The sequence below is a fragment of the Camellia sinensis genome, chromosome 4 (genome assembly GCF_055761805.1).
Source record: "Camellia sinensis isolate YWXY chromosome 4, ASM5576180v1, whole genome shotgun sequence".
NCBI classification, from domain to species: domain Eukaryota; kingdom Viridiplantae; phylum Streptophyta; class Magnoliopsida; order Ericales; family Theaceae; genus Camellia; species Camellia sinensis.
The window spans coordinates 203,922,381-203,944,646 of NC_138964.1; the positions used below are offsets into that span (position 1 = coordinate 203,922,381).

The window sequence follows — 22,266 nt, forward strand, 5'->3', positions numbered from 1 at the left end:
CTGTTATGTAAATTCTGTGCAAAAATAGTTCGGTTTTGTATTTTTTTAAAATAGTTTCCGATCTCAAAAAAAATTATGAAATTTTTATATGTTGTTCACATACGAGTCTAGCATGTTGGGTAAAAATTTCAGAATTTATTAATGAGTATTTATTTTATGAAAATTTGCAGACTGATCGGTGTTCGGTCTAGTGTATAGCAGAATTTGAAAGTGAGTTTTGGGTGTTTGGACCATGATTTGAGATAGATTTGTTGGGTCTATTTTGGTATATAATTAGGTCATGCTTGGCTTATGGGTGAGAATTTAATTCAAGACCCATGACTTAGATTTAATTTAAATGGAGTTTGTTTAATAACTTATATTTAACTGTTTAGTCCTTTTTAATTATGTGATTGGTAGTAACCACCTTGGAAGTTGTTATTATTTATTATATAGGAGTTATAATAAATATTTGATAGTTGATTTTATGATGTGTACCATATGACGAAAAAGTATATATTTTATAAAGAATAAAAGTGTGCATATTTCGTAGTGAGCAAAATATTATATTTTGTGGAGAGAAAAATTATATCATTTTATAATTTATATTATAAAATTTTGAGGTATTATTACAAAAATTTTATTTTTGGAGAAACCAAATTTTTTGAGAAACAAACCCATGTGGGTGGGCCCCCCTTTTGTCTCCTTGCCATCATTTCTTTTCCTGAGCTTTTCTTTTCTTTTGTTTTGGTTGGAATTGACAGGGAGCTTAGTGCTCTCTCTCTCTCCCTCTCTTTTACAACGTCTCTCTCCCTCTCTGTCTCTCTCACTATTTTTCCCCCTCCATTAATGCTCAATCTTTGAGCTTAGAGCGAGAGTCATTAGAGTGAGATTTTGCAAAAGTATTGTTAATGAAAGTCAGAGAGCTCGTCGTGATCTTCGCAATGGTGATCTCGAATTCATGATCGGGCGATGTTTGTCTTCTAGATCTGCTTTTCTTCATTATTTGAGGTAGGGACTTTCTTCATATTTTTACATTAAAGCTATGTTAGGATTATTTTGAGAAAATATATCACTAACAGAGGTATTGCATATAGATATATTTTCAGATTTTTGTTTGGTAATTTTTGGAAGAAAAATTATGTTAAAATGTTAAGAATGTTAGTATTTTGAGATTGATTTTGGAAAAATCATTTTGTGTTGTTAATTTTGTAAAAAGAAATCCGAAAATAGAATTTAATAGTTGTATGGATTGTATCTACATCATATTATGATTAGATGATTTATTTTGAGAAATTAATGTTGAAATATTTATCTCATTCTTGGGTTTTGAAATTTATTTTTGAGAAAAATAAATTGACATTGAGGAATATTGTGTAAATTGTTAAGTAGGGATTTTCCTACACTTTTTTATGCACTTTTACTTGATTATATGGAGTTGAGAGTTGCATAAAAATTAATTAGATTTTTTTAAAACTCGTGATTTATTTTCTTAAAAGGGAAATTTTGAGAAAAATAAAGAGTTGATGCCCAAATTGCAAAATATTAAACTTGGAATATGTTTGTAAGGTTATGAAAGAGCTATATTTTAAATTTGAACAAAAACAGACTTCAATTCGATTGGTTTTGAAATTTTTACCGGTTTGTGACTAAAAGAGCATTTTTAAAGAAAACAAAGGAATTACATTTAATTTTGAGGGTTTTTGATCAAAATAGGATGTCATAGTTGAATAATGCTTGGAGAATGAGTATGAAAAGGAAGTGATATTTTCTTGGGCATTAACAGTATTATTTTGCTTAATGTATATGTTGGAATAGAACCGACATGGTTAGAAATGGACCTTGAGAGGTTACCGGACGTGATTGTAATATGAAAACTAGTGTAGTTGTTCATATTTGATGAGATGCAGAATCGATTGTATTTATCGAAATTTTTTTATGGAATTTAATTGTTTAAATATCTGTTTAGAAATATTTGTTTTGGGCTATCGGTGGAGGATAGCTATGCTTGTTGTAGAAATTACATAAGGGTTAGGCGATTTAATGCTAATCCATTGTTGGTGTCATTGAATATGACCATGTTATAAATACATTGTATATGTACGTTTATTGGGAGGAGAAGGGGATGTACTCCATATGTGATTATGTTTATAAATACATTGCATGTGTATATTTGTTTGGGAGGAGAAATGGGATATATTCCATATGTAATTATGTTTATAAATACATTGTATATATATATTTGTTTGGGAGGAGAAAGGGGATATGTGATTATGTTTATAAATACATTGAATATGTATATTTGTTTGGAAGGAGAAAGAGGATGGACTCCATTTAAAGCAAGTTGGCCGGAGTGTCCTAGGTGAAAGACCCGAAATTTTATATATAAATGGGTGCTGATTCCTTCGGACGAAATATTCGTAAAATGGTAGGTTTGAAGTGTTTATGTAAGTTCTACATGATTAGAAAATCACTGAGTTGTAGTCTTATTTTGGTTGTTGAAAGATAATGAATTTAACTCAAGAATTGAGTAGCATATATGAACTTGAAAAGAATTGAAGGAAAATGGAATAAGGTTGGTCTTAGTGGCCTATGGATATGCAAGTCTGATAGAGGAAATTATATTATTCTTTAGATAATGAATTGGAATAAATGTATTTATGTTTATCTTGTGAAATTGGCATATCATTTCATTTCATTACATTAGACTTTGAAGGTTGATTTGAAAACTTGCATTGAGAAAAGAATGTTGAGAAATAAGTTTTCATGAAATGATTTTGGGGTAAATATGTTGGTAAGTCTTGATAGGTGGTGTAGATGTTATTGAATAAGTTGGCCTGCGGGTCCGGGGTGCCGAAAAATTCGCGCGGATAGATGTCCAGCCTTCCGGTTAATACCGGTAAAAATGACATTTTGGTAGTACTCGTATAGTCTATTTGCAGACACCAGCCTAAGGATTACCAGAGACGTATTTAACGCCCTTGAAATAAATTGTTGAGTTTTGAACAATTGAAATTGCATGACATCATTGAGCATGATGGTTTTCAAAGGATGAAAATGTGATTTATCTTCAAAAAGGACATAGCATGGCATATACATTCATCTCATAAGACTGTATAAAATGGATTTGATGAATTGTTTAATTATTTGATTCAATTGATAATGAAATAATTGAATGGATTAAAAAGGATGTCATGTTACTATTGAAGCATGTTTATTTATTTAAGTTAACTGGTTGTGGTTAATTAAATAAATTGGATTTAAGAGATTATGTGATAAAACCTTATGATTTTGACATGATATGATTTCACAAATATGTATGAGTATCTTTGTATGCGCATATCTTTTAATGTTTTAATATGAGATTGCTCGGTGAGTTTTGCTAATCCCGTGCCTGTACATGTGTACAGGGAATGTTTTTTGAATTTGAAGATCAAACAATGGGTTTTACCATTTCATAAGTATAATGTAGTGATGGATTGTACTACTTTATTTGTTGTTTGGCTGAGTGCTATTTTTTTGTAAAGAGTAGTATCCCCTCTTTTATTGTAAGCCTTAGGGCATTCCTTTTATTTGTATGTAAATGTCATTGTTGTATAACGAGAGGGAATATGTATATTTAATTATTCATCATTTCATCCAATGATGAAATGTTATTTGTAAATAGACTTAATTAATGAATATTGGTAATCTTATCCGAGTGATAAAATACGAGGCGTGACACAAACTACGTAACAAATGACACAGTTGTGACTGCAAATATTGGCAAATCATACGACTTATACGGAGGAAATCAAACACACAAACAAATAACGGAAAACTCAAGGTCACACACATGATGCATACACACAAATAGTACCCATACAAACTCAACAAACATACCTTTTTTTTTGCCATTCCTCAAGCCCACCAACGAGACCACCGATTGTTGATTACCAGGCTTTCTGCCATCGACCAAGCCTCTGAAATGCAGCAGCGTTGGCAAAAAATCAAAGGTACAACGTCACACCACAAACACACAAACTAGTAGACCATCAAAACCCCCTAATCTCGAACGGTATCTATGCCCAATCAAATTTTCAAATCTTGGAAATACGAGATTTTAGGGTTTTCGAAATTACGGAACGTCAACTATGAAAAAAAGGTGCGTATGTGGTTGTCATTTGTGGGTCCTGGGTAACGGGTATGGGTTTTGTTCGACGGGTTGTGTGTCACGTGGCAATCAACTCACTTACCATTACTTAGTAGAAACCCTTAGTGTGTTTCAGTGTAGTATGGCACCACATTGACGTGACACGCGCCAGCTCTCAAGTGTAAAACACAAAACGCCCTTAGTACACTTCTTCATAATATGGCAGCCAATTATGTGGCATGTGACTTCATTCATGTGAATTCCCTTAGATCATAAAAGACAAGACCACAAACAACCAACTTAAATGGCAAAAGCGTCCTTTCACAAATAGAAGGACCAAACAGAACATTTAGAAAACAATTGGGACCAAATAGATCATAAGTTCAACATGTAGGATTTATCAGTCATCACCGCCAACATCCCCTCCCTCTTGATTTATTGGTCACAAATTAAAGCTCCAAAACATTTTTGAAAAGAATAATGGAAAATAACTTTCAAACAGAAAATAAATTCAATAACTTTTTTAAAATAATGAAAAGACAATGATAGGTATTTAGACTAAAAGTGAAGAAATTATGATATATATATATATATATAATTATATATTTGTGTATTAAATTTTGTCTAAAATTTTTATTTATATATCATTACATGAGAATAATTAAGAATTATAAATTAGGGATAATTACTCTCCAGTGTAATTTTGAATTTTTTTACATATTCATAAGATAATTTATAAATTTAATTATTAATATTTATAAAATATCTTACTAATTTTGTAATTGTTATTTCTAAAATTTTACTAGTATGATGGGGTTGAGCTCCCAAATTCTGCGGAGTTGTGCCAAGACACTGGGACCTAATGCTGGAGGACCCCCCCTTTGTGCCCATGACTTTAACCTAACCATGGATAAGAAATTTTTTTATATAGTATAGTATAAAACAAAAAATAACCATGGTTAGGAATGCCCTTTAACTATGGCTGGGAAAGAGATTTATACGTGATATATTTTACAATTTATTTTTTTTATTAATTGATATGTCATTCAATAAAAAATAATAATAATTTTTTATTGAATATGAATAAAAACATTATAAAATTTATTAATTTATATAACATTGCTTTAGATAGAAAGTTACATATCTTTAGATTATTATTGAGTTTTATCAATTTTTAATTTGAATAATTATTAAAAAGGGTGAAACACCAATAAATCTTAAATAGTGATTTTATGAACTGTTTGATCTTTCATTTTTTCTTATGTACCTAAAAGTCTCATTCTAGTGTAAATTACATAAATGGCCAAAATGTGAATTTCCTCGTAATGTTGAAATTACTAAATGTAATACTTCAAGAAAATTTCCTAGTGTATTTTTTTTCAAACGTAACCTCCAATGTAACACTCCAAAAACATAACGTTCCAATATAACATACTAAAAAATTCCTAGTGTGCTTTTCCAACCGTAACACTTCAATCAATGTAACACATGAAAACTTTTTATCCAAACATAACACTCCAATGTAACAAACTAAAAAAACTCCTTAATGCACTTTTCCCAAACATAACACTCCAATTAATGTAACACTAAAAAATTTCTTAATATACTTTTCTCAAACGTAATGATATAACATTCTAAAAAAATTTCTTAGTGTATTTTTTTCAAATGTAACACACAAAAACTCCTTAGTGTACTTTTGCCAAACGTAACACATTAAAAAATTTGTTAGTGTGCTTTTTCCAAATATAACAACGTAACATTCTAAAAAACTCCTTAAGTGTATTTTTTTTTCAAACGTAGTACTCCAATCAATGTAATACACAAAAACTCCCTAATATCATTTTTCTAAACGTAGCACTCTAATGTTTCACTAGAATATAACACCAAAAAATCACACTGCAGAAATGTAGATTTTCACACTCGACAACCAACACTTCAGCCAACAATCCCTTCAAAAAGAATCTTCCACACCTCACATTTCCATTCTTATCCTAAAAATGAATTAGAAAATTAGAAAAAATGAATCATAAAAAGGCATTCACTTAAAGTTAAATGGTACCAAATCAAATAAATATAACTTTTCAAAACAAAAAGGACTAATTTGTTCATAAGAAAACTTTTAGGACTAAATGGATCAATATTCCCCCATAAAGGATTTATGGGTAAATTTTCCTTTATTTTTTTTTGATAATTTGATACAAATTAGTTCAAAAACTTCATATTATATATAGGGAGAATTACAACGCAGTGAGACAGTGAAAAAAAAAATTACAAATATATATGGGGTGCAAGTCACTTGTGAGATGTATTGTCTCCTATATTTTATTCTAATCTTCCCTCTCATCTTTAAATTATTTTAAATTAAAATAAACTTTGTCTTTTAATCAAATGAGGTCTATTACATGAAATCTTTTTCAACATATCTGTGTCAAAGGCCATATACATCCACACAATTTCTTTCTCCCACAATACTTTTAATGAGGTGACAAGACAAAATGCACGTAAAGAAAGTTTTAAAGGAATATTTGAATGTGAGTCAACTTTTTCAAAGTTTGTTTGCCACGTCGGGCTTTTTTGGGAAGAACTAAAAAAGCTGAAAGTCAGTTCTTAACTTATTTTTGGCCATATCATCTTTCTACTTTTTTACACTTTTTTTAAAAAATACTAAAAAAATCAAAAAGTTAGATTTTAATCAACTTCTCAAAACAACCCATCATTTGGAGGGGTTTGAGAGGATGATAAATTGTATGGATGAATCATTTTTCTAAATTAAATAAATTGATACTACTTCCATCTCCCCTTTAGGGTTTTTTTTTTTTTTTTATAGTATAATTATTATATATTTAAAATATTAACTATTCAAAACTGCTTTTTGATTTGAAATTAAAATAGGACAATTTTTTTTATGAATATCAATTGTAATAATTATACTTTTTATGTATATTAATGTTAATAAATTTAAAAGAATAGTAAGATAAGAAATTCATGTCATAGTATTATAGCCTTTAATTTTTAAAATGAGAAACAATATTTTGTAATAATAAAGAATAAAATAAAAAATTAATATTTTAAAACAGAAAGAATATATATTTTTTTATTACCACACCTGTGTCAGTTTAGTTCTCTTTCCATAATATTTTCATTTATGGTGTTTTTGTAAACATAAAATTTCAGAACGTAAACCTTACACTTTGGATCATTTACCATGTGTATTATCAAGAGATCAAGACAAAATGACATACCTGAATCCATTGATGAACGGTTAAACGGAAGCGTCTGATTGTCAATAAAACCTTAATATTGACTTTGTTAGAGCCTTCTAATCCTTTCCCTTATGTGCCTTATGTTTCTCCTTGAGAGGATTTAGAAAACAAAACAGTATTCTTGTTTTTTCACTCTTGGGAAGGAATAGGGACCATAACCTTTTAAAGGTTGTAATTGGTTTTCATAACTGAAAGGTAATGAAAACCAATAAATTAACCATTATTGGTTTCATAACTGAAAGGTAATAAAAACCAATAAATTAACCATTATTAGTTTCATAACTGAAAGGTAATAAAAACCAATAAATTAACCATTATTAGTTTCATAACTGAAAGGTAATAAAAACTAATAAATTAACCATTATTATTATTGGTTTTAAAACTGAAAGGTAATGAAAACCAACTTTAACCAATATGTTTTAATTTCTATTTCTACCCCTCATAGAAATAGAAATTATACAACTAGTATCTACACATTAGGTCCATAACACATATACCCTTAAGCCTATTAACTAAATTGAATCACTTAAATTGTAGGCTTCTTATAAATGATAACACCACATTTAATTATGTGGTCCCATTGAGACATTATCTAACAATCTCCCACTGGACCACATATGTATCCTGAAAAATGTGCTTAACTTTAGTGAGCTCAGAAATTTGTTATCATAACTTGAGGGTATCCAAACAATCTTGTCCATTAACTATATTAATATAGGATCAAAGCGGTCTTCGTTACATCAATCGTAACTCGACCCACCAATGGTCACGTATACTAATACAGCTAAATGACATAGATCAATCATGGATGCGTAGCATGGAAATTACATGTGATGTGATCCATACATGCCTATTTCCAACTGGTCCTACTTAACTTTATTGAGATCAATACTTCACAATACGTAACAGAGCGTAATAAACTGAATACTTCATTTCTGCAGAAATTAATCTAATTACATAGATAAAACTCAAGACTGACATAAAGCAGTAATATAAATACAAACTCCCACTAAACCAGAATGTTCTCAAATAGAACAACACCCATCTGAGCAGTGTGGTCATGAAAGACCTTGGGTGGTAGTCCCTTCGTAAGTGGATCCGCTATCATAGAGTTTGTCCCAATGTGCTCTATGGAAATCTGTCCACTCTGTACTCTTTCTTTTACAACTAGGAACTTGATATCAATATGCTTTGATTTTGTCGAGCTCCTGTTGTTATTGGAATATAAAACTGCAGACTTATTGTCACAATATATCTTAAGTGGTCTTTCAGTGCCTTCCAAAATACGCAACCCAGTGACAAAATTCCGCAGCCATATCCCTTGGTTTGATGCCTCATAACATGCTACAAATTCTGCAGCCATGGTGGATGAAGCTATGAGCGTCTGCTTTGCAGACCTCCAAGAAATTGCTCCGCCAGCTAACAGATAAATATAGCCTGATGTGGATTTCCTACTGTCTTGGCATCCAGCAAAATCGGAGTCGGAATATCCAATGACCTCTAACTTATCCGATCTCCTATATGTGAGCATATATTCCTTTGTTCTCTGTAAATATCGCATAACACGCTTGACTGCTTTCCAATGATCCATGCCAGGATTACTTAAATATCTGCCTAACATGCCAACTATAAACGCAATATCCAGACGCGTACATACTTGAGCATACATTAGACTCCCTACAGCCGAGGCATAAGGAATCTTCTGCATTTCTTGAATTTCAAGACTGTTCTTCGGGCATTGGCTGAGACTAAACTTGTCTCCCTTAGCAACCGGGGTTTCACCTGATTTACAATTTTGCATGCCAAATCTAATGAGTATTTTTTCGATATAGCTCCTTTGTGATAATCCCAGAATACCCCGAGAACGATCTCGGAGTATTTCGATTCCTAATACAAAGGAAGCATCACCAAGATCTTTCATTTCAAAATCTCTTGGTGTCATGCAATAAGTTTATATCGTTTGTGGCAAGCAATATGTCGTTAACATATAAAACCAAAAATATGTGTTTACTCCCACTGAACTTGTGATACACACATTCATCAACAACGTTAGTTTCAAAACCATACGAAGTGAGAACTTGATGAAATTTGAAGTACCACTACCGAGAAGCTTGTTTGAGTCCATAGATGGATTTAGTCAATTTGCAAACCATATTCTTTGGGTCTCCTGACACAAAGTTTTCTGGCTGCACCATATAAATTGTTTCTTTAATGTCACCATTAAGAAAAGCTGTTTTGACATCCATCTGATGCAACTCAAGATCAAAATATGCAACAAGCGCCATAATTGTCCTAAAAGAATCTTTCGAAGAAACTGGAGAGAAAGTTTCTTTAAAGTCAATTCCTTCTTTTTGAGTAAAGCCTTTGGCTACAAGACGTGCCTTATACCTCTCCACATTACCATTTGAATCCCTTTTGGTTTTAAATATCCATTTACAACCTACGGGCTTCGCACCAACTGGTAATGAGACAAGTTCCCAAACTTTATTGTCTTGCATAGACTTATATTCTTCATTCATGGCTTCTATCCACTTATGAGAGTTGGAACTTTCCATGGCTTGACGAAAGTTGATTGGATCATCTTTCGACATTCCATTTTCTACCTCATGTTCCTGGAGATATACAATATAATCATCTGAAAATGAAAATCTTCTTTCTCTGGTGGATCGCCTTAATGGCACAGATTCTTGAGGTTGAGGTTGTAGAGTTTGTTCCTCAGGAACAATTACCTCATCTTGAATGGGGGTTTGAACTATATTATCTTGAACAACATTGTCAGGTTCTCGAGCAATGACAGATTTTCGTTCATGAGGTTTATAAGGCCTCGCCTCAGCAGGACACCCCCACACATGCAAATGTTTTAGACTAGGCTTTCGCCCAACCCAAAGCTCATAAGGTGGTTTTGCAGCTGCTTTAGTTGGCACCCGATTTAAGATATAAGTTGCTGTCTTTAGAGCCTCACCCCAGAGGGACTCTGGTAAAGTAGAATGACTGATCATACTTCTTACCATATCCTTAAGAGTCCGGTTTCGTCTCTCAGATACACCATTCATGCTAGGTGATCCTGGCATGGTGTATTGTGGGACGATTCCACATTCCTCCAGGTATTTTGCAAACGGTCCTGGACGTTGTTCACCTGATCCATCATATCTGCCATAGTATTCACCACCACGGTCAGACCTGACACTTTTAATCCGTTTGTTGAGTTGTAACTCAACTTCGGCCTTAAATTTTTTGAATACGTCCAAAGACTGTGATTTCTCATGGATAAGAAATAGATACCCATATCTGGAATAATCGTCTATGAATGTGATAAAATATTGTTGACCATTCCAAGACGCCATCAGAACAGACCAAAACATGAAATGGACCTTTCTTTATACGCCAGGCGACGTATTTGGCACAATCCTTTTTTCTGTGTCCGGGCTTGCCACAAAAGAAACAACCATCCTGCGTTTTCTGTTTCTTTGGTTCCGGACCCTGAGGAATAGCAACTTCCTTTCCCTTATGCGTTCTTTTGCCCGTATGCTTGGAGGTGCTTGCCAGATGAGCACTTTCAGTCCTTTTTTGCTTCAATCTCTCTTCCTCTTGCACACAAAATGAAATGAGCTCATTGAGAGTTCATTTCTCCTTCTGGCAGTTATAACTGACCTTAAATTGGTTAAATTGTGCAGGAAGAGAGATGAGAACTAAATGCACGAGCAAATCATCAGATAAGTCGAGCTTTAGTGCCTTAAGTTTTGAAGCCAGATGAGACATTTCCATGATGTACTCGAGAACATTACCCTTGCCTTTATACTTTATTGAAATCAAGCTTGCTAAAAGCGTGCTTGTTTCAGCCTTATCGTTTTTAGCAAAACGTTTTTGAATTTCTGAAAGAAATTCACCGGCAACGGTAACATCCTCTGTTATTGCACCCCGAAAAACTTCTGGAATCCCACGCTTCATGATCATAAGACTTAGCCTGTTAGAACGATCCCACTTTTCAAAGTACACAGTTTCCTCAGGAGTACTTTGTGTAGTGAGAGCATTCGATTTTGGCATCCTTAATGCCAAGTCTATGTCCATGCAGCCGAGAACAATCAATATATTCTCTTTCCAGTCCTTAAAGTTTGTTCCATTTAACATTGGAACATTGTTCATGTTGGCAGAGATTGAAGTAGTTGACATTAAAGCTGAATCGAAAAGAAAATAAAAGGAATGCTCACATTAAGTTACCAAACAGATAATCTCTAAATAAAAAAATAACAACATCTCAAGATACCTAGCACAACATTAATACCAAACCTTTGGGTTGTGATATTAACTGTAAGTGGTATTCTTGTTGTAATGATCAAACATTGACAATAAGTTATGTCAAATAACAAATCTATCTTTTGATGGATTTATTATTCACATTAGGTTTCCTTGACAATTGGCACATGTTTATCACCACAAAATGTGTGTGTAATTCTGCCAAGTCTTAATCATGTCTTTGGACCGATAAATACCCGCATGAGATACACAGACATGAATTTCAAAACATTCCATATAAAACAATCTAGACAAGAGAGATCACTTTTGTGACATCTTGTTTGAATGGACTTATATTTAGAACATTAGAAAATTAAATTGCCGTAGACGTTGTATGAAATTACATTAAATTTAAAGATTTCTAAATTTGTTACCCCGTATATGTTATATAATCTGCAGCAATCCCAATTATATACATATATATATATATATATATATATAAATACATGATGTTCACCATTTGAAAAAATGAACCGCCCATCCGAATTATGTTCCATTTCCAGAAAACAAAACAGAATTTCCAGCAGAGGGAAAAACAGAAATACAAAAAACAGAATCTGATTCCAAGAAACTAAATAGGATGAATAAAAGCATATCTATTCTGATAATACACATGATATAACTGCTCTGATACCACTTGTAAACATAAAATTTCAGAACATAAACCTTACACTTTGGATCATTTACCATGTGTATTATCAAGAGATCAAGACAAAATGACATACCTGAATCCATTGATGAACGGTTAAACGGAAGCGTCTGATTGTCAATAAAACCTTAATATTGACTTTGTTAGAGCCTTCTAATCCTTTCCCTTATGTGCCTTATGTTTCTCCTTGAGAGGATTTAGAAAACAAAACAGTATTCTTGTTTTTTCACTCTTGGGAAGGAATAGGGACCATAACCTTTTAAAGGTTGTAATTGGTTTTCATAACTGAAAGGTAATGAAAACCAATAAATTAACCATTATTGGTTTCATAACTGAAAGGTAATAAAAACCAATAAATTAACCATTATTAGTTTCATAACTGAAAGGTAATAAAAACTAATAAATTAACCATTATTATTATTGGTTTTAAAACTGAAAGGTAATGAAAACCAACTTTAACCAATATGTTTTAATTTCTATTTTTGCCCCTCATAGAAATAGAAATTATACAACTAGTATCTACACATAAGGTCCATAACATATATACCCTTAAGCCTATTAACTAAATTGAATCACTTAAATTGTAGGCTTCTTATAAATGATAACACCACATTTAATTATGTGGTCCCATTGAGACATTATCTAACAGTTTTTTATACTCTTTCTTACATTTGCATCAACAGGTGTATTTATTTATTTATTTATTTTTGTACACGATCAAATCATTGCACTAAATTATAAAATTTACATTTTTGTAATCAATTTTAATTTACTTAAATAACAGTGAAATAGCAGTTGGGCTTTTGGGCCGAGTAAACAATACTGATGCTTAAGTTTTCGAGGTGGGCTAGATCACGACTACTATCTAGACAGTTGTTAACTAGGAACAACATTTAAGATTGGTTGGGCTGAAGTTAGCCATTGGGCTAGCCTGTAAACTAGTGTTGCATTAAAATCTTTGGTTTATTTTTTTATTTTTTTTTATTTTTAGGATAAATTACAAATACACCTCTTAAGATTTGCTTAGAATACGAATTGGCTCCTATAGTTTGGAAAATTACAAATACCTCATTGTTAGAATTTTTTATTTAACAGAATTAATTGAAAAAGTGGAATTTCTAACTGTTTATCTATATAATAATAAAATTATCTGAATTATTAATTATAATAAAATTTAAATATTATTAAAAATTGTTAATTAACTCGATAATTTATTAATAAAAAAATCTATTTGTTATGAAATTAGAAACTTTAACGCTGTGTTTGGTTGAGGGATTTGGAAAGGAAAAGGGAAAAGGTGTGTGAAACTAGATGAAATATAGGCATATTTTATTCACATTTCACCTATCTTTTCCATTTTCCTTTCCAAATCCCTCCTCAAATGCCCTAACCAATCAAAGCATAAGGAATATAATATAATTTCTAGAACCACAAGAGATCATTTATAATTTAAATAAATCTCAATGAGTGTTTTTGTAATTTACTTTTTTTTTATCATTTAAGTTCATCCCAAATATGGGCAGCATTTATTGCAACAAAAAGGGGATTAATTACACAAAAGCCCATTCAATTATTGGTAAATATTAACTTATCTACTTATTTATAAAATTATTTATTTTGATTCTCTCAATTATAAAAATATATCACTTTCTCTCCTCTTACCCCCCTCCAATTAGGGCTGAGTAAGGAATCCGTGAAATCCGTAATCCGATCCAGTCCAGTCCAATCCGATAGGTTTAGATTGGTTTTTTGAATCCGTGGTTCGGTTCCGGATTGAAGAATTAAAAATCCGTAGTCCACGGATTGGTTCTGGATTGAACCCTACGGTTTTAGATTGGAACCGATCCGGACCGTATACAAATAGTCTATATTTTTATTATACATCCTCCCCCATAATATCTTCTCTTATTCTATATAAAACATAAACTCAAACCTAAACCTGCATAATATCTCCTTTTATTACTTTTGTTTGTTAGTTTTTAATTTTAATTTGTAATGGCCTAAATACTTATGGTGAAACCAATTTTCATATGGTTGTTTAAATTTTAGAATAGTATGTCACTATTATAGAAAGACATGTTGCTATTGTGGAACTAATATAGCTCTATGTTTATATTTTTATGAAATTAAAGTGTTATATATATATATATATATTTTTTGTTATTTAATTATGTGAATCCGTGGTCCTAAACCGATCCAATCCGTATTTAAATGGATTGGTTCGGATTGGTTTCAGGATTTAAACGGATTGAATTGGTTCCAATTTTACAAAAACCGTAAATAACAGATTGGTCTTGGTTTTACCATAATCCGGTCCAATCCGGACCATGCTCACCCCTACCTCCAATGGGGATAAGTTATCTGGTAGGCCCAACTTATCGGGTAGTTGTGTGCCCATCTTATAACAAGAAGACTCATCATTAATTTGTTTAAAATGTAAAACAAAAGTTTGGAGGGCAGACATACAGGATATAGGCCAAACTTCTAGGATGATTCTATCGAATGGGGCAGTATAGTTTTTATAATTGAACGAGGCAAAATATGTGAAGTTCAGAAATGGGGAGTGCGATATCACTAATTGTTTATAAAATTAAGTTGGTATGAAAATCATAATTTTTTATTTTATTTTATTTTATTGTGTTTGACTTAAAAAAAATAGACAATAAGTACATTTTTAAAAACAAATCATTTATTTTTTTAGACAAATATAATAAAATAAAAATATTACAATTATTGAATCAAACTAATTTTTTCTATAAATAATATACACACAAAATTTTACAAAATAAGTAACTTAGATTATCAAAACCGAACTCATAATAGACCTCATGGACTCTCAAATTTTTTTAAATTTAAATTTAAATTTACATTTGAGAAAGCAATCCAATTATTTTATTTCACTTCTTCAATATTTTTACGCTTTCTCCCAACAAACATCACCACAAAAGCAGAGAATTTACACTCATTAATTCAAGCAAAAGCAAGCAAAGCAATCTATTCTATTGGGTTCTACTATGGTGTGCAACCCCCTTACAGTTGCACACCATATGCAACCCAATTGTTGTCATTAGAAGGTGTAAGTGCAAATGTGTAAATGCAAAAATAGAAGGGTGTAAGTGCCTTACATACCATATGCAAGGCACACTTAAAAAAAGTCCCTATTTTAATAGCCTTCTTCTTGGGAAAGTGCCCTGCATTTGACCCCAGTCGCTCCCTACTATTTACAACTCAGGGATGTGATTATATTTATTTATTTATTTTTGTTAATTACATTTAATAATGTTAGAGATTTTAAAAATTTTAAATATTTTATATGGGTGTGAGGCGAATCTTATGTGGGTCTCCACCCATATAAGACATTTGATAAAAATTTTAGTAAAATTATTAAAATTTCTAACATTTTTATTACATTTTAAAATTTTTTTTTTAAAATGTACGATTATGAGTGAATGAGATAAGAGACTCGACCTTTTTCATTTTTATTTTTATTTTTATTTTTTTAAGGACAGAAGCCCAAGTTAAACTTTATTCAAATTTAAATTTGAATTTGAGAGATTTGTAAAACTTGTCATGAGCTCATTTTGATGATCTATATGTACATTTCTTATGTTCTTTTTTATCCTTTCTAAATTACTATCAATTTTGTTATGTATATATTTCAACAGACTAACACTTGTCACAAAATTATTCACTGTGTTTGGTTTGAATTTTTTGGATTAAGTTTTTTAAAAATTGAGTTTTTTTATTTTCATGTTTTTTTGTTTTTAGTGAATATTTTTAAAATTTTAAACATTTTTTTTTTACTTTTTTAGATGCACCTTACTTAGATGTGTCTAAAAAGTAAAAAAATTGTGAAAAAATATTTTAAAAAATTAAGAAATACATAAAAATACAAAAAATGTACTAAATTCTTGTATTTTTTTTTGTATTTTTGGTATTTAGTAAATTTTTAAAATATTTTTTTACAATTTGTTTTACTTTTTAGGTGTATTAATGTTAGGTGTGTCTAAAAAGTAAAAAATTTGCATAAAATATTAAAAAAATTCAGTAAAAACAAAAAAATACGAAAAATAAGAGTGTAGATTTTTCTGAATACTGTTTTTAAAAAATGGGAACCAAGCAAAGTGATTAATTTTAGCATTTAATTTGAAAGAAATAACAAAATTGACATTAAGCTTTCGTTTAAGATGCAGGTTGACTTTTTAACTTTTTGATTTTTTGATTATTTTAGTCTGAAATTAGGATGAGCTTTTTGATCTTTTTGATTTTTGTGAAAGAACAAAATAAAATAATTATAATTTGAATGTAACATTTTGCCTTATTAATTTTTTAACTTATTTTACTTATTTATTGACTAAAATAGCCAAAGTAACATATGCTAGACATGAAAATTGCTTTAGAGCTCTAAAAGAGCACCTCTAAACTTAGCATTAAATTGTCTTCTTCTGGCCACTGCTTTGTCTTTTTCTGTTTTTTTTTTTTTTTTTTTTTTTAAATTGATTGCCAGCACAGTAGAGCTGCTCTACTAGAGCTCCCAATCACTGCTGTGCTAGACATAGCTTAAATTTAAAGTGTAAACTAAATTGTTTAACTTGAAAAAAGATGAATCAAAATGAAATTTGGTTCAAATTTTAAAGATTAAAAAATATAATCAAACCAAAAAAAAATGTTGAAATTAGCGTTGCTAGTGGTGGTCCTGGTCACCAGCTCTTGTGCTGCTGTGTACAGTCAGTGGCTTCGGTATTGGAAAAATGTTTGGGAGCTTTAAGTTGGGAGCACTAAAGGAGGTCTAGAGAGTGGATCTCATTGTCTGATGTGATGTTTTGACCTTAATTTTTTTTTTTTAAATTTCTACCTCATTAGTGGTCCATTAGTGTTTTCAAATTAGTGGGATGTATCATCGGTATAGTTTGAGTGTCAGTGGGTTTACAAATTCAAAAAAAAAAAAAAAAAAAAAATCTACAATTTTTAATTAAAAATCATGATTTATTCATATTATGGGTCACAACAACACTTTTTTAAGGATGTGTTACACTTTGTGCCTTCTATATTTGGTTATTTTTTTACTTTGTTCCTTAATTTTTTTTCCCTTTACTTTGGCCCTTCATATTTTAATTTTTTCTTAATTAACTCCAAAAATTACCTTATGTTCAAAATTAGACAAAAAATAATACATTGACAATTACATGGCATAAAAATATTTTGTTTATATAACTGTATGAGTGATTTTCTGACCACACTGCCCGCTTAGTAACCAGCTGGAGAGCACTGGCAGAATAGATGGCACCTGACTGACCTGCAACAGAAATATAAGAATCCCGCGGTGGTTTCAACCACCCGGGGGCACTCCGACAATAAATTTAGTATATCTCTCAAAGATAAATCAAGTACTAAACTCACAAGCTTGAGTATCAAAAGCATACCTTAGACCCATGGGGGTGCCTCTCTTTTATAGCCAATACAATCCTAGTCCCAATAGGAGCCTGGCCCTAATGGAGTTAGGATTACTACTAATCTGGGACTCCCAGTGGAATTAGGATAAACTCTCTAAGAGTCTTATCTTTACCCAAACTGAAGTCTTCTCCTAATCTAGGACTATTGTCCATATCCAAGTTGAGTTCCCTCTTCATTCTAGGACTCTTGTCCCTTATCCGCTTATCTCGGATTCTGATATCTTCGGAGGCAACCTCGGCCTAGCCGAGATGACCTCGGTACAACGACCAAGACACGGGGCACCTCGGCTGACACGTCGGCGTCACCTTGCCACGTGTTGGTACTCAGAAAATATTTCCCCACAACTGCCCTCTAGGTTCTATTACCTCGGCATTCTGAGGTGATGGAACCTACACTGTTCGTTTATCTGTGCCCCTCCGTCTGAGATCAAACTCACCGACCTCAAAGTTCCCTAGACTTTACTGTCCACTTCTGTCAAGTATCAAGCTTCATACTTTCCGAGCTGCTCGAGATAGCCGAGGTTCTTGTTCCATTAATTCGTAAACTCCAAGAGCTTTGCAACTGCTCCACTCACACTCTCTGGTGAGTTCCCGATTTCCAGTCATCTATTTGACTCCGGCGATTTTTATAGCGGCATTCATTTCTCTTGGTAGGTTCATAAACTCCTTTATTAAGCTCAATCTTTCATAACTCTTCTGAATCCGTTTACTTGCCCTCTATTGTTTTTTATTTTCGTCTGTTTTCAAGTTTCGAGTTGTTTGAATGTCTGGCACTGTTCTCGCTATATCCGCTTTCTGTTGCTAGCATCGTGCCTGGGTCATTACTTTCTTGTTCTTCACATACCTACTTAATGTCTGTACACTTGGCTTTATTCATGAATTTTGTTGTCTTCTTGACTCTGAATTTTCTCTTTCTAGCTATTTTTCTCAAATCCGCCATTGTTCCAAGCTTTCAAGCTCTGTAACTGTCTTCGTTCCTCTTCTCCGGTGAAGCTTATGTGATTCTGTTATTTTCGCATCCGTCGTCAGACTTTGGCAATTCTCATTTAAGCTTCCCTCTTTCTGGTAAGACACTTTTCCTCCTGGTTTTATTTCTTGTTGCTTTCCAAGAAGCTTTGTTTCATTGTTAATCACCATTGCTGTTTTACCCGTTGTTTCCAAATCATCTTCTTGAATACACATTGTTCACACATCTGTTGATTTCTGCCACTGTTCTTGGCTTGACACACTTGTGTAATCTTTTTGTCTTGATTTCCTGATAGCTTCATCACCATTCTTGATTACGAATTACATTATTGTTTCTGTTTTCTATGTCTTTTCCCAGATTTTTGCTTTTAATCCTTGCTTTCAAAACTCCGAGGTGCCAATCGCCAAGAAGAGCTTTGATCAAACTCTTCAGGAGGTTGATGCTGAGCTCGTGGCTGAGAAGGCTGCTGAGAAGTTCTTTCCAACTGTCTTCTGGGGGTGAGACACAACCTACCGCTGATGCCGAGTAGTTTGCTTCCTTCTTGAAATTGATGCCAAGGTGGCGGTAGAGAAGCTCCTCCAACTGACTGCCGAGGCCGAACCATTGTCGTCCGTCGAAGCAGATTAGTCCGACGTTCTTGCTTTCAGTCCCTAGTTCTTTAAGGTCTTTATTTTTGTACTTGCCAACCTTCTCAGCTCTTAACAAGCTAGTTGGTCATCTCGGTTGATCATATCTCGGAAACGTCTTTCAGTGTTATCTCAGCTATACCAAACTTGTAAATTGCTACAAATTTCAACAAATGGTAGACTTCATAATCTTCGGTTAACTCATCTTGTAATTTGCTCAAAAATTTCAACAAGTGTTAACATTCCTTGCTCCTTAATTATCATTCCTTCTTCCACTGTATTTGATAGCCATGTCGGGTAATTGACTTCTCGGATGGCCCTGAGCTCTAAAAATCTGTCTACTTCTCTACTGCTTCGACGTGCATCAACGTCGGTCCTCTTGCTCGTTGGATTATAGGTTTGGCCGACCTATCGACGTTTAGTTGGTGGCAAGTGACCTCGGGGTCAATGCCAGGAATTTCGTAAGGTGTCTAAGCAAATACCCCAATGTTTGCTCTAAAAAAAGCTTCCAATTTCCTTTCTTCTTCTTCGGCTAAGCCTAAGCAGAGAAGAAAGAAGCGTTCTTTATCCCCCTCCTAGACGAGGATTTCCAGTGCCTCTTCACACCTTTCGACTGGCTCCTTGCCGACATCATCTAGTACCTCTATGTCCTCGTTTTCAATCTCTGCCTTCTCTAGTTCTCGAATGCTGCAGGTGGATTTCATTGCTGCCATGGAGCAATTCTCCGCCTACAGTTGATCCCCTCTGACTTCTTCAATCCCATGTTCTGTTGGGAACCGCAGTAGTTGATGCAACGTTGAGGGAACTGGCCCCATTGTATGCAGCCATGGCCTTCCCAAGATGATATTGTATGGTGAGGGCGTGTCAATCACCATGAATTCTGTCTTGATCTTCTTCTAACTGCTCTTGCATGATTCTATACTTAGAATTTTTTGCATGCCTTTCATACTTTGCCTCCTTTATGCAATCTTCTCGGGGTTACATACCTCAGGTATAATAGCTACAAAACTTTTACTTCGGCAAGATACTGACCTGCAAACTTTTCATAAATTCTAACAAGTGTGAAACATATACTACTCAATGTTAACTTTGCAAACTTTTTCTCAAGTTTCAATAAGTGTTTAAACGGTGATCTCGGTCTAGCCTACTTGTAAATTGCTACAAATTTCAACAAAGATTAACATATACTGTAACAGGGATCAACAAGGATTAACATAACAAGTGTTAAACAATAATCTATTTGTAAATTGCTACGAATTTCAACAAGTATTTAAACAACATACTTAGCTTTTTTCTCAACCTGTAAATTGCTGCAAATTTCAACAGATGATCATATGTCGGCTTAACGTTATCTTGTAAATTGCTACAAATTTCAACAAGTGTTAAGCATCTTCTTTGGTTGGACCAACCTGTAGATTGCTATAAGTGTGCAAATTATAACCTCGGCTTCACTTTGACTTGTAAATTGCTACAAATTTCAACAAGTGAAGAGAAACAGTCATCTCGGCTTAACTTCAATTTGTAAATTGCTACAAATTTCAATAAGTGAAGATAAAGAATAATCTCAGCTTAACTTCAACTTGTAAATTGCTACGAATTTCAACAAGTGAAGATAAGGAACCAGCTCAGCTTAACTTCAACTTGTAAATTGCTACAAATTTCAACAAGTAAAGATAAGGAATAATCTCAACTTAACTTCAACTTGTAAATTGCTACAAATTTCAACAAGTGAAGATAAGGAACCAGCTTAACTCCAACTTGTAAATTGCTACAAATTTCAACAAGTGAAGATAAGGAACCACCTCAGTTTAACTTTAGTTAAACATCATCTTCGGCTTAACTTCGGTTAAGCATCATCTCGGTTTAACTTCGGTTAAACATCATCTTCGGCTTAACTTCAGTTAAGCATCATCTCAGTTTAACTTCGGTTAAACATCATCTTCGGCTTAACTTCGGTTAAGCATCATCTCGGCTTAACTTCGGTTAAACATCATCTTCGGCTTAACTTCGGTTAAGCATTATCTCCGTTTAACCAACTTATAAATTGTCCACAAATTTCAACAAGCGGTAAATGCATTCTTCTTCTCTGCGCCCCCAGTGTGAACTTAAAATCCACTTGGGTTCTCATCATACATGTAGTTTCGACCTTGTCGCCGAGGTCGAATTCAAGCCGAGGTTATCAGCCTTGGTTTCTCTATTGATCTTACTTGGCTCCAACCTGAGTTTGATTTTCAACCTCGCATCGGCGAGCCGTTTCTCTTTTCTTGTTCCAATGCCTTTGTTCCCAGCATATCCTCCTTGGCCCTAGCATACTTCTCAATTCTGGCCAACTTTAGTCTGATCTTGTGTGTTTTTCTTTTTATCTTCTGGGATCTGAGATCTGCTCGTTGTGCTCTTCTCTTCTCGGATTCAGGTGCCGAGATCTTATCTTGCTCACTTAAGTTGAGCTCTCGTCTTCTCGGGCCTACTTGTCTAGGCTGAGATCATGTCTTCTCGGATCCGAGATCCAGGATCTAGAATCCGAGATCTGCTCACTCAGGATGAGTTCTTCTATACTTGAATGTTGTTTCCTTGGGAGCGCTCATGCCCCCTGTCTTTGCATCCCTTCTGGAAGGGTCTTCGTTCCTCCGCAGGTATCTATCCTTCCATACCTGGAGGTCATCTCCGTTGCTTCGATCTGTCATCTTTGGTGCGTCACCTTCCTGACCGGCTTCTTTCACTCCGTGACTCTGGTCACGAGTTTCTGTGTTGTTATTGTCCCCTTCAACGTCGAGGTTGATAGATCTCCTATTCCCAGCAAGAGCGTTGTCTCCAGTCTGATCCTTCTGTTCGTCATTGGCCATCTATTCTTCTTTCTTTCCCACAGACGGCGCCAAATTGTATGGGTGATTTTTCGACCACACT

At 33.2% G+C, this 22,266-nt stretch overlaps 1 long non-coding RNA gene across 1 annotated transcript; it reads left to right on the forward strand.

The window, feature by feature from the left end:
* The first annotated feature begins 746 nt into the window (after positions 1–746).
* LOC145823539 (uncharacterized) lies at positions 747–3,643 on the forward strand. Its single transcript, XR_014365823.1, has 2 exons — positions 747–990; positions 3,390–3,643. It is a non-coding gene; the product is annotated as an uncharacterized LOC145823539 (long non-coding RNA).
* Positions 3,644–22,266: the final 18,623 nt, after the last annotated feature.